The sequence below is a fragment of the Lepidochelys kempii genome, chromosome 7, assembly GCF_965140265.1.
Source record: "Lepidochelys kempii isolate rLepKem1 chromosome 7, rLepKem1.hap2, whole genome shotgun sequence".
Lineage (NCBI taxonomy): Eukaryota > Metazoa > Chordata > Testudines > Cheloniidae > Lepidochelys > Lepidochelys kempii.
The window spans coordinates 11,176,379-11,189,479 of NC_133262.1; positions in this window are offsets into that span (position 1 = coordinate 11,176,379).

Below are 13,101 nucleotides of genomic sequence, written 5' to 3' on the forward strand. Positions count from 1 at the left end.
GCAAAAACTGTTCTCAGCACATATATTTTTTAAAACATATTGGCAATGCCATAGCTGGGATAAGGAGGCAGCTTGTCTTTCCTATGCATTCCTGGGGAAAAGAAAGGGCTGCACTGCGGAACTTCAAAGAGAGAAAAATGGAGGCCATCAGGCCAGCAAAGGTGGACATCATTTAAAAAAGGAGGTGGGAGAAGAAGTCGTCTCTTTGCCCCACATTAACGAGACAGGGTGATTTATCTCTTAGCACATTATACCTTATATAGGACATTATACAGTGCGCTTCACAAAGTACAGGTTAAATCCTGCAGTCTTTACTCAGGCAAAACTCCCACTGCTCCATTTAAGAGTTGCATTTGTAATGATGGCAATAGATTTTCAAATGCATTCAACATCATATACCTAGAATGCGGTACGTTCAGAGGAACAGTCACAGTTTTGCAACTAGCTGTTACGATTTTTCACGGGGCAGACAGCCAGATAGATCTCAGATCACAGGCAAAATTCTGCCCTGAGTTACCCCCATTGCGCCTGAGTCACTGAGTAAACTGCACTGCCCAAGTCACTGTCCCTGCAAGCTCACAGTGTTTGTATGCTGCTTTCCTTCACATTTAATTTCTAAAGTGAAAAAATTAAACCTTCACCCTGCTTAAAAATATATTCTAAAGATTCCTTTAAAAAATTCTGTGTAGAGAATGTAGAAAACAATACTTTGAATTATTTTGAAAATCTTTACTTTTTTGGCTTTGATTAAACACTTCAAAGAACGAGCAGGTTATTTATAGGTCACCGTTAAATGTAACGTGAGGGAAGACAGCGTAAAAAGAGTTCAAAGGGTGTCTGTGAAATGAAAAAACCACAGTGTTGTTGACGCCGCTTCCTGTTTTCTCACACTCGACAGCATTTTTAAAACAAACTGGAGAAAACCAAAAAAAAAAGGTGTTGAAAACCACTCAAGGCCCACCGTTTGTGGAGGGCTATTATACAAAGGTTTGGTCCTGTGTGTGCTTAGAATGGCATTTGCAGTACAAGTCCAAGGTCCAAAATGAAATCAGGGGCCCATTCTGGTAGGTACTGTACTTAGGGTTGCCAATTTGGTAATATTTAAAAAACAGACACCCCAGAAGGAGTGCCGGAATCTCCCCTTCCCTGCCTCTTCCCCTGAGGTCCCGCTCCCGCCGACTCCTCTTCCCCTCATAGCTTTTCCCCTCCCACCCCCCACCGCCTGGGTCAGGAGGGACTTGCCTGTGGAGCTGGGGCCAGGAGCTGCATCCTCCTGATGAAGGTAGGAGGCAGCCCTGGCTGAGTAGGGGCTGGAGCGGGTAATGACCCAGTGCCTCCCCTACTCACAGTAACCAGACTTTGGGTATCTGATAAGTAGATCTGACCGGACACTATCAAGTGCCCTTTTTGACCTGGCCACCCTAACTGTATGACATGCAGTGAGAGACAGACCCTACCCTGAAGAGCATACAAGCTAAACAGACAAGAGAAAGAATGGGAAGAAAAACAGAGGTCTGAAGTTACTTGCTGATAGTCACTGGTAGAGGCAGGAACAGAACCCAGATCTCCTGACTCCAGTCTGATACTCTTTTTGCCTTTCTAATAATGAATCAAATGACTCTTTAAAAGCATTCCAGGGTAGAGCCAATTTCCCTGGGAGAACAGGGTCTCTGCTATGGCATCCCTAGTAGCACTGTTCGGGGGGGCACACAACAATTCTTTACTCCTTGATGACCATTTTGCTAAGTGCCCGGTAACACTTGCCAGTTGTTCACCACTAGGTTTCTGATTCACAGCTCGATCCTGTGAGGTGCTGAGCAGCCTCAGCTCTCACTGAGCTTAACAGGAGTTGGGTGTGCTCAGCACCTTGCAGAATCGATTAATCTTGAAGACCAAGGGCTGCCACAGGTATCGCTGGGTCAAGTAACACTTTTATTTAGAAGGGAGAGAGCATTCCACCTTACACAATTAGGGGCTCTGCTTTTAAGGCAGGTTTCTGGCAGTGGATTTTTTATCACTGGAATTATGGGTGGCTAGAAAGACTGTGAAGCATTTCAAAAGAATTCCTTTTACATTCACAACCACTTTCAGAGATGTAAGATTTTGAGCCTGATTCCCCGCTGTTACGCTAGCTTTAAAACTGTGGTAACATAGCAGAGAATGAGGCCCACCGCTTTCTTCCGTATTTTACATGCCCCTATGAAAATGAGCGATGTGCTAGTCCACTACTGTTTCCATTTCTGAGGATGCTCAGAGACGCCACATTGTCTCTGGGGAAAAAATTAGTAGGGGAATACGCCAAGTTCTGGTTGGCATTTGCCTATTCCATGCAGGCTGGAGAAGAAAGCAAGCGTCTACTGTCTCTGCAGGTGGAGAGACCATCTGGAAATGGAGCCACAGGAGGGGAATCCCAGCACGCGACCAAAGGGCTGAGCCATGTACACTGAGCCATGTACACTGGGCCATGAGTAAGGCCAGCAAGATTGCTGCCCAGCTTCACAAATGTGATTCAGCAGGGAAAAAATTGATCAGACCATTTGAAAGCAGTGTAGTGAGTATGGACAGTAAGAAATGGCCTTAAACTCATGACCACGCTGCATGTGTGTGTTCCGTTAGCAAAAGGCCAAGGTGGGAGGAAGGAGCAAGGAGCCGTTCCCCTCTTAGTACCCCCAAAAAGGGTCAGGGAGACATAAGAGCCGTGGCTATGCTCCTCTTCTCTGTCCCAGCCTGGGAAGCAGTCTGGCCAGACAGGAAGAGGAAGGGCAATAGAAGAGATTGTGCTCCTCCTGTGCTTGTAGGGGCACCATGAGGCACTGTCAAGGGACTGTCTAGACCCACCCTGCTCCCTCCTCAGGGCTGTGGCGAAGCCAGAATAGAACCTTGAGCGTGCTCTTGTTGGTTCAAAGAACTTACCAGGTTAGTTGGCGAAGCCAAATGGGCGTGGAGCATGGAATATTCAAGCTTCTAGCCTCCAGATTGTTTTTATTTTTAAGGAAATAAAAGGAGGAAGAAAAAACTACCAGAATATGAAATGCAAAATAAATGAATAAATAAATAAATAACCCTACACTCCAAACAAAAAGCTATCTAGCATTACTACAGTATAAAGGTTGTGAGATCCCACAACCAAAATCAGGAGTTTCCAATAGGTCAGGCAATTGAATGTTGACTTGCTCACAGAAGATTTTTTTCCTACCTTCCTTTCCCGATGACTCTTAACCTGTTACTCTGCTACTAACATATGAACATATGCCAGGATGGGCAAAGCAACTGAGTTTTGGGTGCCAGCTCTCCCACCTTAATGTTGCATTGATGCTGGGTTGAGGGCAGGGATGGGTTGTGTGGCGCACAGGAGTGTAGGGGGTTGTATTTAGCTTTAAAGAACTAAGCTGTACAACTTGGAGCCAAGTGAAGCTGAATGAAAACAATAGGTTACAAAGATGGGTTTTGGTTGTTGGATTTTTTTTCATTAAGCACCACCCCCACCCCTCCCACACACTGTAGAAAACCCCATTGGTTCATCTGGCTGCTTCCGTTATGTTTCATAAAAGTCACCCAGTATATCAGATAGCCATTCATTCTGGGCTAAATATCTTATTCATTTCTGAACAGTTTCAATTTTCTCCATGTCTCAAGGAATAGTTTATGAGGAAATAAGGCCTTGAGGGTAGACAGATGGAGAAAAATCTCTTCTCACAAAAGTTGATCACTATAATCTTTCATCTCCTCAGTGCAGACTTAGGCTGCTGGTATTCCAAGGTGCTGCAACAAGCGGGCAGTGCAGACTGGCTGTGATGCTGACAGGCCAGGTGCCAGCTCACGCTCAGGTTCCCATGTCTCAACTGAAAACTGACAAACGGTGCCGACTCCGTGGGTGCTCTGGGGCTGGAGCACCCATATGGGAAAAATGGTGGGTGCTCAGCACCCACCGGCTGCCTCCCTATCAGCCCCACCCATCCAAACCCCAGTGCCTCTTGTCCATTGGTGGGCCCCACCAATCAGAGTCTCCTCCTCCCTCCTCGTGCCTTCCACCTGCTGTGATCCGCTGTTTCGCGGCATGCAGGAAGCTCTGGGGGAGAGGGGGGAGGAGAGAGGATGCAGCGCGCTCGGGGGATGGAATGGGGCAGAAAGAGGCAGGGCGTGGGTGAGGATTTGGGGGAAGGGGTAGGGTGGGGGCGGAGCCTGGGGCAGAGCCAGGGGGTCAAGCATCCCGGCACATTGGACAGTCGGCACCTGTGCTGACAAATACATAGCTGAAATCAATCTGGCTCACTTGTGTGTTGGTATTGTTAGTTATTAGAATGATAAGAATGTGTTTATAGAATGCTTGTGCATTGCTTCCCACAGTAACCTCATTTATAACCTCTGTATCTCATACTGTAAGGTCATATTTGAGCGGGGGTGGGGGGCATTGTGATCCTCTGTGACTATATAAATCACCAGATAGGAGAGAGATATTAACTAAAATCAGTGTGACACACTGATCTCCAGCAGGTGGTGTTATGTCCTGTCCAACAGGAAAGGTCCATCGACTCCAGATGGACTATTGTGGGAGGATAAAGAGGACAAAAGATGTTTGTTGTTTTACTGCCCACCCTTCAGCCCATGAAGATGAGTCATGGAAGTGGATTCCTCCAATCAGCTAAGCTTGCAGCTCAGCGCCCAAAGTAGGAAGAGAATAAATAACCCCTAGCAAGAAGAAACTGGATCTCTATGCTGCTTAGACACTTAGGGGCAAGATATAAGTGAGAAACCCCAATGTCTTAGCCTGAGTTAGCCATAAAGGACATACAGAACTTGCTTATTAGAAGATTCTATTACTTTTTGAAATTTAAGATTGTAACTCATTTGTGTTTATATGTTTACTTGCTTTAACCTTGTAAATATCCCCTTTGCTTCCTTTTCCTTCTTAATTCATATAGTTTATTGTAAAACTGGCTCACATGTTGTCTTTGGTGAGAGATCTAAGGGGCAATTGATCTGAGGTAAGTGACTGGTCCTTGAGGCCTGGAAATATTGCTGTGACTCTTGGTGTCAGGTATCATCTATCACTGAGGCATGTTCACCTGAGGCACAGAGAGATCGGAGTACCCAAGGGAGCTGTCAGTGACTCCATGTCAGGCTGTCCCAGTGCCTGTGGAGTTTACACTTGATAATTGACTGGGAAAATCTAAGGATAGAACATACAGCTGATTTGGGGTTTGTGCTCTGCTTCCTCACAGTCTGCTGGAGGTGAGTGCTTGTACTCTTTACTCGCTGCAGGAAGCTTTATGTTGGCTCTAGGGGGTGGGTGTCAACATGGTGATAGCAAATGAAAGATGAGAGGTGGGGTGGAGATAGGCTGTGAGTGCTGTGAAGTGTTTTGAAAGTGAAGACAAGCAGCTTGTGTTTGATGTGATTGAGAAAGGAGAGCCAGAGGAGGGATGACTTGGTCAAATCGATAAACGACGAGAATGAGCTTTGCCATGGCATTCCGAATGGCCATGAGCGGGGGCAAAATTTGTCAAGACCAGAGAGAAGGATGGTGCAGTAATCAAGATGTGAGATGATGAGAGCCTGGCTGAGCATTTTAGCTGAGTGGCTGGCTAGGAAAAGCCGTATCCTATCGATGTTATGCAGAGAGATCTGCAAGATTTAGACACAGCCTGGATGTGAGCATCAAGAGAGAGGTCTGAATCGAAGATGATGCCCAGGTTCCTAGTTGCAGGGTTGTAAGTATCTCCGTATAAAATCACACCCCCAACCAACAGAGTTATACTGGTACTAAAACCGTGTGCTGACCAGGCTTTCAGCAAGGAACATCTTTGTCTGACCATTGATGAACTGGGGGACATGACACCCGCCTTTGAAGGGTGACTTTGGATAAAAAGCACTGAGTATTTTTAATAAGAGTGCTCATGCCAAGAACAGTCCTGACAGAGAAAAATGCGACACCCTTGTCAGAAAAGGGTTAGCCATAGTAACGGTGCAGTTCAACAGGGGCACATACTGGAGCAAACACGGATACCTGATTACAAAGCCTGTACGCTATTCATTTGGGGCCTGATCCAAGCCTTCAAAGAACCAGCAGAACCATGTGTAGACACCATAGGAAGCCTCACGGATGCACCGGGCTCCTTTCTCTCATGTTCCAATATGACCAAGAGCGCTGGGAAACTGAGCCACCTTTCCAGTTCTCCCCTCCTCATTCCCCCTCTGCATGGTTCTATGCATAGAGCTATCACGCAGAATGGCTCCACCATGCTCAGAGCGAGCAGAGTCCCCTGCATAGGATCTCTGTGACTGGGACCCTCCCTACACACTGGCATGGCACCTGGCCTGCTGCCTTAGAGGCTTTGGCGACGATTCTGGTATGTTATCATGGCCCATAGTTCGCTCTTTAGTCTGGCCCTCTCACGGTCCCCTATCAGCATGTGCCTGTGCTAAGATATTTTAAGGATGGAATGGCCACTCATTTTGCTAATCACCATTTTGGTTCTGAGGCTGCTTCTCAACCCACTCCTGAAAGTCTCTTAATTTATTCCTCCCATGTACTTATGAACCCTTGCCTTTCCTTTCACAGGAGGGCATTTAAATATGGCTTCTCTCTTTCCCCACTGGTCATGGAGATGTAGTCTCTGCTCCCAGTCTGGAAAGATCACTCCAAAGGGGGGGCTCTACCTCCCAGCACCTTTGCCCAGGCACCGCTGACAGCCCATTTGGTCTGCCTCATGGGCCAGTGGTGTATTTGCCACAGAAGGGCAGAAACCCTCTTCCAATGCCCCTGCACAAGAGACAAGTAAATTTGGTTTGTGTTCGTTTTTAAAGAATCGGAAGGACCGTGTTCAATTTGTTCCACCTTGGACTAGCAAAAAGGGCTACTGTGTCCCTGGGGGATTCACTACAACCATCACTGGAGGGGATGTGTCTGAGGAAGGTGTTTTGGGGGATGTGTTGAATCAACGCAGTCCCTGGTCATCCTGGCCATGCTGTTTCCCAGGCCAGTGCTACCACTAGAAGTCCCCTTGCAGAGTGAAGGTTGCAGCTGCCTTTACCATAGTAACCTTGTGCTACAAGATTTTCACTGCCAGAGTTTATGTCAGCCAAAGGCAATGGGTGAATTTATTCCAAGGTGAATTTATTCTTCCTATGATCAGTTTTGTAAGCAATGTCAGAGCCTTTAGGTGTGGGCCCAAGGCCAGATTCCCCATCTCACCAAGCCATGTACAGAGTTACGGTCATGCCCTCTCTTCCCCTTGGCTCGAGTCACTTCCACAACTCTCAATTAACATTTAAGATTTCACTCCATAGCTGGCTGATTTATTTCACTTCCCATCCAGTAATTTATGGAAATAGATTCTTGGATCAAACAAAATGCACTTTTCAGAAAGATGGTCCATTCTCTCACATTTCGCTGAGTAAATGAGCATTTGTGCTCATGGGCATGTCATCCCATGAGCGTGCCCATATCAAGGACTTTTAAAAAAAGCTACATTCATTAGTTTAAATCTCATTACAATATATTATACACCTTTAAATCAGCTTTGGATCAGGACCCAAATGAATAGTGTTCTCATCACATAATAGTATGGGTCATACGCGCATCTACTCAAAGACCCCTCGGCAGCACTCTGGCATATAAAAAGGTCTTAAAATTGGTGTAAATGTAATTTACACCAACTTCAAGAGTGCTAGAGTGGTGTAAAGGGGCCTTACCATAAATCAGCATCTGGCCCTATATGTTTCTATTTAACAAAATAAATAGAAACTAAACAATGACATTAAATTATCATGACAATTTTCTTTACAGTTCCAAAGTTTATTTTTCACAAGAGGTGACTTTAAAATGTGCTTCTTAGGTCTTGTCAACAAGCAAAAGTTTTATCACCTTAATTAAATTGGTTTCTAAACTGATTTAGTTCAAGCAGTGCAAGACCCTCTTTAACATTCATTTTGGTTTAAGAGTGGCTTATTTTGGTTCAGCCTAGTCTGTTTGGGTTTTCTTCACAAGATTAAACTAAATACTGAGTGCATCCACACACAAACCTGTACTGACCCAACTATGTCAGTCTACATTAGTGAGCTTCCAGCAGCACTGTTGTACCAATGCAGCTGTGCAGCTGCAAGATTGCTCGTGTAGCTGCTCAATGCCGACGGGAGAGAGCTCTCCCGTCGACTTCATAAAACCACCTCTACAAGCGGCGGTAGCTATGAAGCTCTCCCACCGACATAGCACTGTGCACACTTCCACTTTGCTGCTGAAACATATGTTGCTCAGGGGTATTTTTTTCACATAAGTTTTGCCAACCTAAGTGGCAGTGTAGACGTGGCCTCAGTTGGTTTAAAGTCACATCTTTAATAAAACTGTTGCAAATCTGCGTGTGTGAATACTAGGCACTTCGGTATAGCTGTGTCTCTCAGGGTGCTGTATCTGCTGACTTTGTGTTTTTATGCTTATCTACTATTGTTAGCCCTGCAGCGTCAGTCCAGCAAAAAGTGAGTGACTTGGATTCTATTCCTCCTCCTTGTGCATCATGGAGGCCAGGTCTACACTATAAACTTACATTGGTACAACTACGTCGCTCAGGGGTATGAAAAAGCCACACCCCTGAATTGCACAGTTGTACTGACCTAACCCCCCCAAGTAGACAGAGCTATGTCGATGGTAGAGCTTCTCCCATTGCCATAGCTACTGCCTCTCGTGGAGGTGGATTACCTACGCCAATGGGAGAAGCTCTTCCCCATCTTTACTGAAGTGCTGCGTCACTGCTGCCCCAAGAGAATTGTTTGCTAAGCTCTGATTACAGCTTTGCAAGCCTATGGAAGACAATGTAACACAAAGGTGTCACTAAGGGCATAACTGGGAGACAGTGGAGTCGCACAGGTGAAAGAGAGGGTTTTACTTGACCTGCCGAACCTTTATTGCACTGATGATGTGTAAAGGGGAAAGAATCTAGCTTGGCTCTCAGAATTCAGGCTGAGTTTTCAGGCCTGGCTGTTAAAAAACCAAAACAAAACCTCTTTTTTACTTGTTACATGATTGCATTTGATCTGGAAATCACTGACACACAACAAACTTGGCATGCCACAAAGCTATGGCACCCCACCCCTACAGTCACTTTCAAGAGCAGAGCCACTTGTAATTGTTTGGAAGAATTTGGATATTCACACCTTCATTTTCTGAAAATCTTTAAAATAATTATTTCTTTGTATAAAAATGCTCATACAAATGACTAGTTACAAATTAAGCCAGTCATTTGCACACACAACTAGTATAAGTGAGCATGCAATTACTGTAATTGCAAGCACAAATTAGACAGCAAGCAATTCTGAAGCCTGGACCTTAGTGGTCATCTCTGCAGCAAAAGCTACTTGCTGCTACAAAACAATTTGTTTTTCTATTCACAGAATATTGTGCTTCTCCACTATACTCCTCTTGTTAGCAGAATCTAGAGAGTATTATATCCAATCTAACAGAAATTCAAAGTTAAGCTTCCCCTGTTAGCACTATGACAGATTGCAGGGAGTAACAATGAAGTGATTGAGAATCTGTACTAATCACATCAATTGATATAAATTATGATGTCAGCTGTACCATGCCGTCTGTAGATTTACACCTCATTAAGTTTCCAAGTGCTAAATGAATCAACGGGGTTCAATGGTACCATTTTTAACGAATTGTCCTAGTTATAGGGCAAAAGTAACAGAAAAAGAGAAGCAGAACTTTCAGTGAACCCACTCAGGTTTTACAGAAACTGAAACTAATTTTCCAATTTAACATTACACATTAAGAACACCCATGTGCCAATCTCACCCAGAGAATCATCACTGGGAGTGGCTTTGAAATAGGGTTGGATGAAAATAGTGGCAGGTGTTTTGGAAAATGTTTGTACAAAACGATTCCCCAGTTTGTTTCACATGATTCTCAAGGCTTCAAAATATTACTATTTGTGAAATTTCAAGGTGTCAGCTCCCTTCTATTTTGCAGAACAGCCTGGGGTATCAAGAACCCATGGCTTTTGCAATTTCACAAATTCAGTATTTTAAGCAAAAATATCACAGCGGCCACATCTGGCAATATTGCCTTGTGGAGAGAAGGCAGGGCAAAATACCGACAAACTTACAATAAATGTATAGTCGCACATAGATGCAGGTCAAACAGGAAGGTGGCCGGAACTGGCTCTGAACCTACTTCCAGAAGTACCACAAGGGTCTATAATTCACAAGCCCAAAATTCCCTATACCACAGGCTAGCCAGGGGGCAGGGTCAAGCTCATATGGCAACACATCAGCAGCCATGATGGGAGCAGGCGAGCAAAGTGCTATCCAGTTCCCCACCAGAGTAGAGGAGGTAGTGGGCCATATGAGAGAGGTTGCTTGGCACTGGTGGGGCTGCTTTCACTCATACAATCATAGAATATCAGGGTTGGAAGAGACCTCAGGAGGTCATCTAGTCCAACCCCCTGCCCAGAGCAGGACCAATCTCCAACCAAATCATCCCAGCCAGGGCTTTGTCAAGACAGGCCTTAAAAACCTCTAAGAAAGGAGATTCCACCACCTCCCTAGGTAACCCATTCCAGTGCTTCCCCACCCTCCTAGTGAAATAGTGTTTTCTAATATCCTCAGCATGACAAGGAACTCTGACGGCTCTGTGGGACATACATGCCCAGAGGGTCTCGTCACGGTGCAGTGAGACTACAGTGTCCTACAGCGGACGATGCAGGTGGCAGTGGTGCTTGTAATGGTAGCCGCTGCTGATCTTAACATCGTCTCTGTACTGTATTGCCAAGAGCGTGCTCCACTTCTGGCCCAACCCTGCCTCCTGCAAGCCTCCTCCCCAGGTCTCGGGGACAGGGCAGGTTCCCAAGAGCGGAGACATGAGTCTTAAAACTGGAATTCTGGGCTGTCGGATTGTGGGGAACCGGTATGGAGCTGAAGGTGCAGCAATTACTGTTGCTGGGAGCAGCTGGCTTCCACAGGGGATTCAAAGCCACTCCTGGTTTTTAAAACCAGCACACGACGGGCCAACTTCAGAGGAGAGGCTAGTGCAGTGGTGGGCAACCTGTGGCCCGTCAGGGTAATCCGCCGGCGAGCTGCCAGACAGTTTGTTTACATTTGCGTGGCTGCAGTTCGCCATTCCCGGCCAACGGGAGCTGTGCGAAGCGGCAGCCAGCACATCCCGGGGGTCCGTGCTGCTTCCCGCAGTTCCCGTTGGCCGGGAAGGGCGAACTGCAGCCACTGGGAGCTGCGTAAACAAACTGTCTGGCAGCCAGCCAGTGGATTACCCTGACGGGCCGCAGGTTGCCCACCATTGGTCTAGTGCATGCCAGAAGCACGGTCAACGGAGTTCTGTACATCATCTTCCTCCTCGGCCCATGCTGATGGTCTGCCAAGAGCACTGCCTGTCATACTGACCTGTATCGTCTCAGTGTACTCCGCATCAGTCTGTATCCAGATGTTGTAATTTGTCTTATACTTGGATTGTAAACCGTCCGGGGCAGGGACCGCCTTTTTGTTCTTTGCACTGAGCAGACTGCAGTCCTGGTCCATGCTAGGATAATACAAATAATTAATTATAATAATAATTTATATGTTATATCATCTTGCTTAGAAAACTCCCTTGGACTCACATCTGCTTACCATGCACCTTACATCTACTTGTATAATGTAATGGGCAGTTTATCTGTTTGACTAACATCACTTGTTCTGAGTGCCCCATAAGTTTTCACCATCACTCTGGAAGTGGTCAGACCCATTTTCCTTGGGTCATCTTCATAGTTAATACTTATATTCCCATACCACTTTCAGTTGGAGCAGTCCGGGTTTTATTTCTTATCCTGTCTGTTTATGCCAGATGGTGTGATGGTTCTGTGATGTGGGCTAGATCTAATTTGGGCCACTAAATTCAATTAATACAGAGTGCAAGGCAAATATGAACTTGGGTCTTTAGACGTTGTCCTGCTGTATACAAACGTTTCTGCTCTCCCATAACGCAAACCCAGATGAAGTGATTTTTGCTCCAACTTTCAATACAAATTTCAGTTTCAGAAAGAGGCCAAGAGTGGAAAAGTTCATTCCAAATGATGACTATTTCAGAAAGCTCAGTGTGAAAAAAGGAATTTACAATGGAATCTGTTTTGCAACCTTCATGTAAGCTGGGACAAGCGACCGCTGGACTTCACAGGAATCCATGTGGCTTGAGGGAAAGGGCTGTTATGTTTTGCTGGGAATGTACTCGCCTTGCAGTGTGAGAGAGCCTCATCTTCAAAGTCAGCCTTGGAAAAATGATTTTGCCCCCTTTTAAAGGCACCCTTTTTTGTCAATGCAGAAGCTCAGACAATATCAGGGGGGAAGAAAAGAAAAGAAAAGAAAAGGTAAGCTCAAAAGCACTAGGAACACAGACCAGAGCACCCTACAGATGCAAGAGTGAGTTTAAAGATCATTGAGCATTTGTATCTTTTAAGAAACCCCTATTATAGAAAAAGCTGGGCTAAACAGCTTTGTACTAATTCACTGTGGAAATCAGCAGTCCACTCAAGAGCTCTCAGAATGTCTCATTTTCTGTCTGTGGGAGTTGGTCTAGTGGTTGCACCTTGGGCTTTGGTATACAATATATAAGGACACTTGTTCAATCTGACAATTTTAAAGGCGGTATTTTTGGTCTTTTTATTGTAACTTTACTTACAAAGCTTTGTTGCTTTGTTGCTGCATTTCTATTTCAGGATGAAACTGTGCTTCAGAGATGTCATTGAAATAATTATAAGGGCACGAAGAAGCCCTGGAAAATTTGGAAGAAAAACTCATGAGAGAGTGTCAAGATTGAGCTGAATGAGGAGGTCTCCTGTACTGAATTCCAGTGCGTTTCCAACAAGGTGAAGGGGTATGGAACACAAAGAAGTGAAATGTTGACCATAAGAAGTGGATGTGTTCTTATCTCAGCATCTGCTATGCTTTTGAAAGTGCGTTTGTCTCACGCTCACACAATTAGTGGCTTCAGAAATTTACACTGTGGTATAGGCACTTGTATAACAATGATGGAGATGCATCCCCACTTTACATTAAAACTCTAAGGGTTTTAGGATATCTAATACATGGCTAGACTTTTTAAAGGTTCCCCTTACA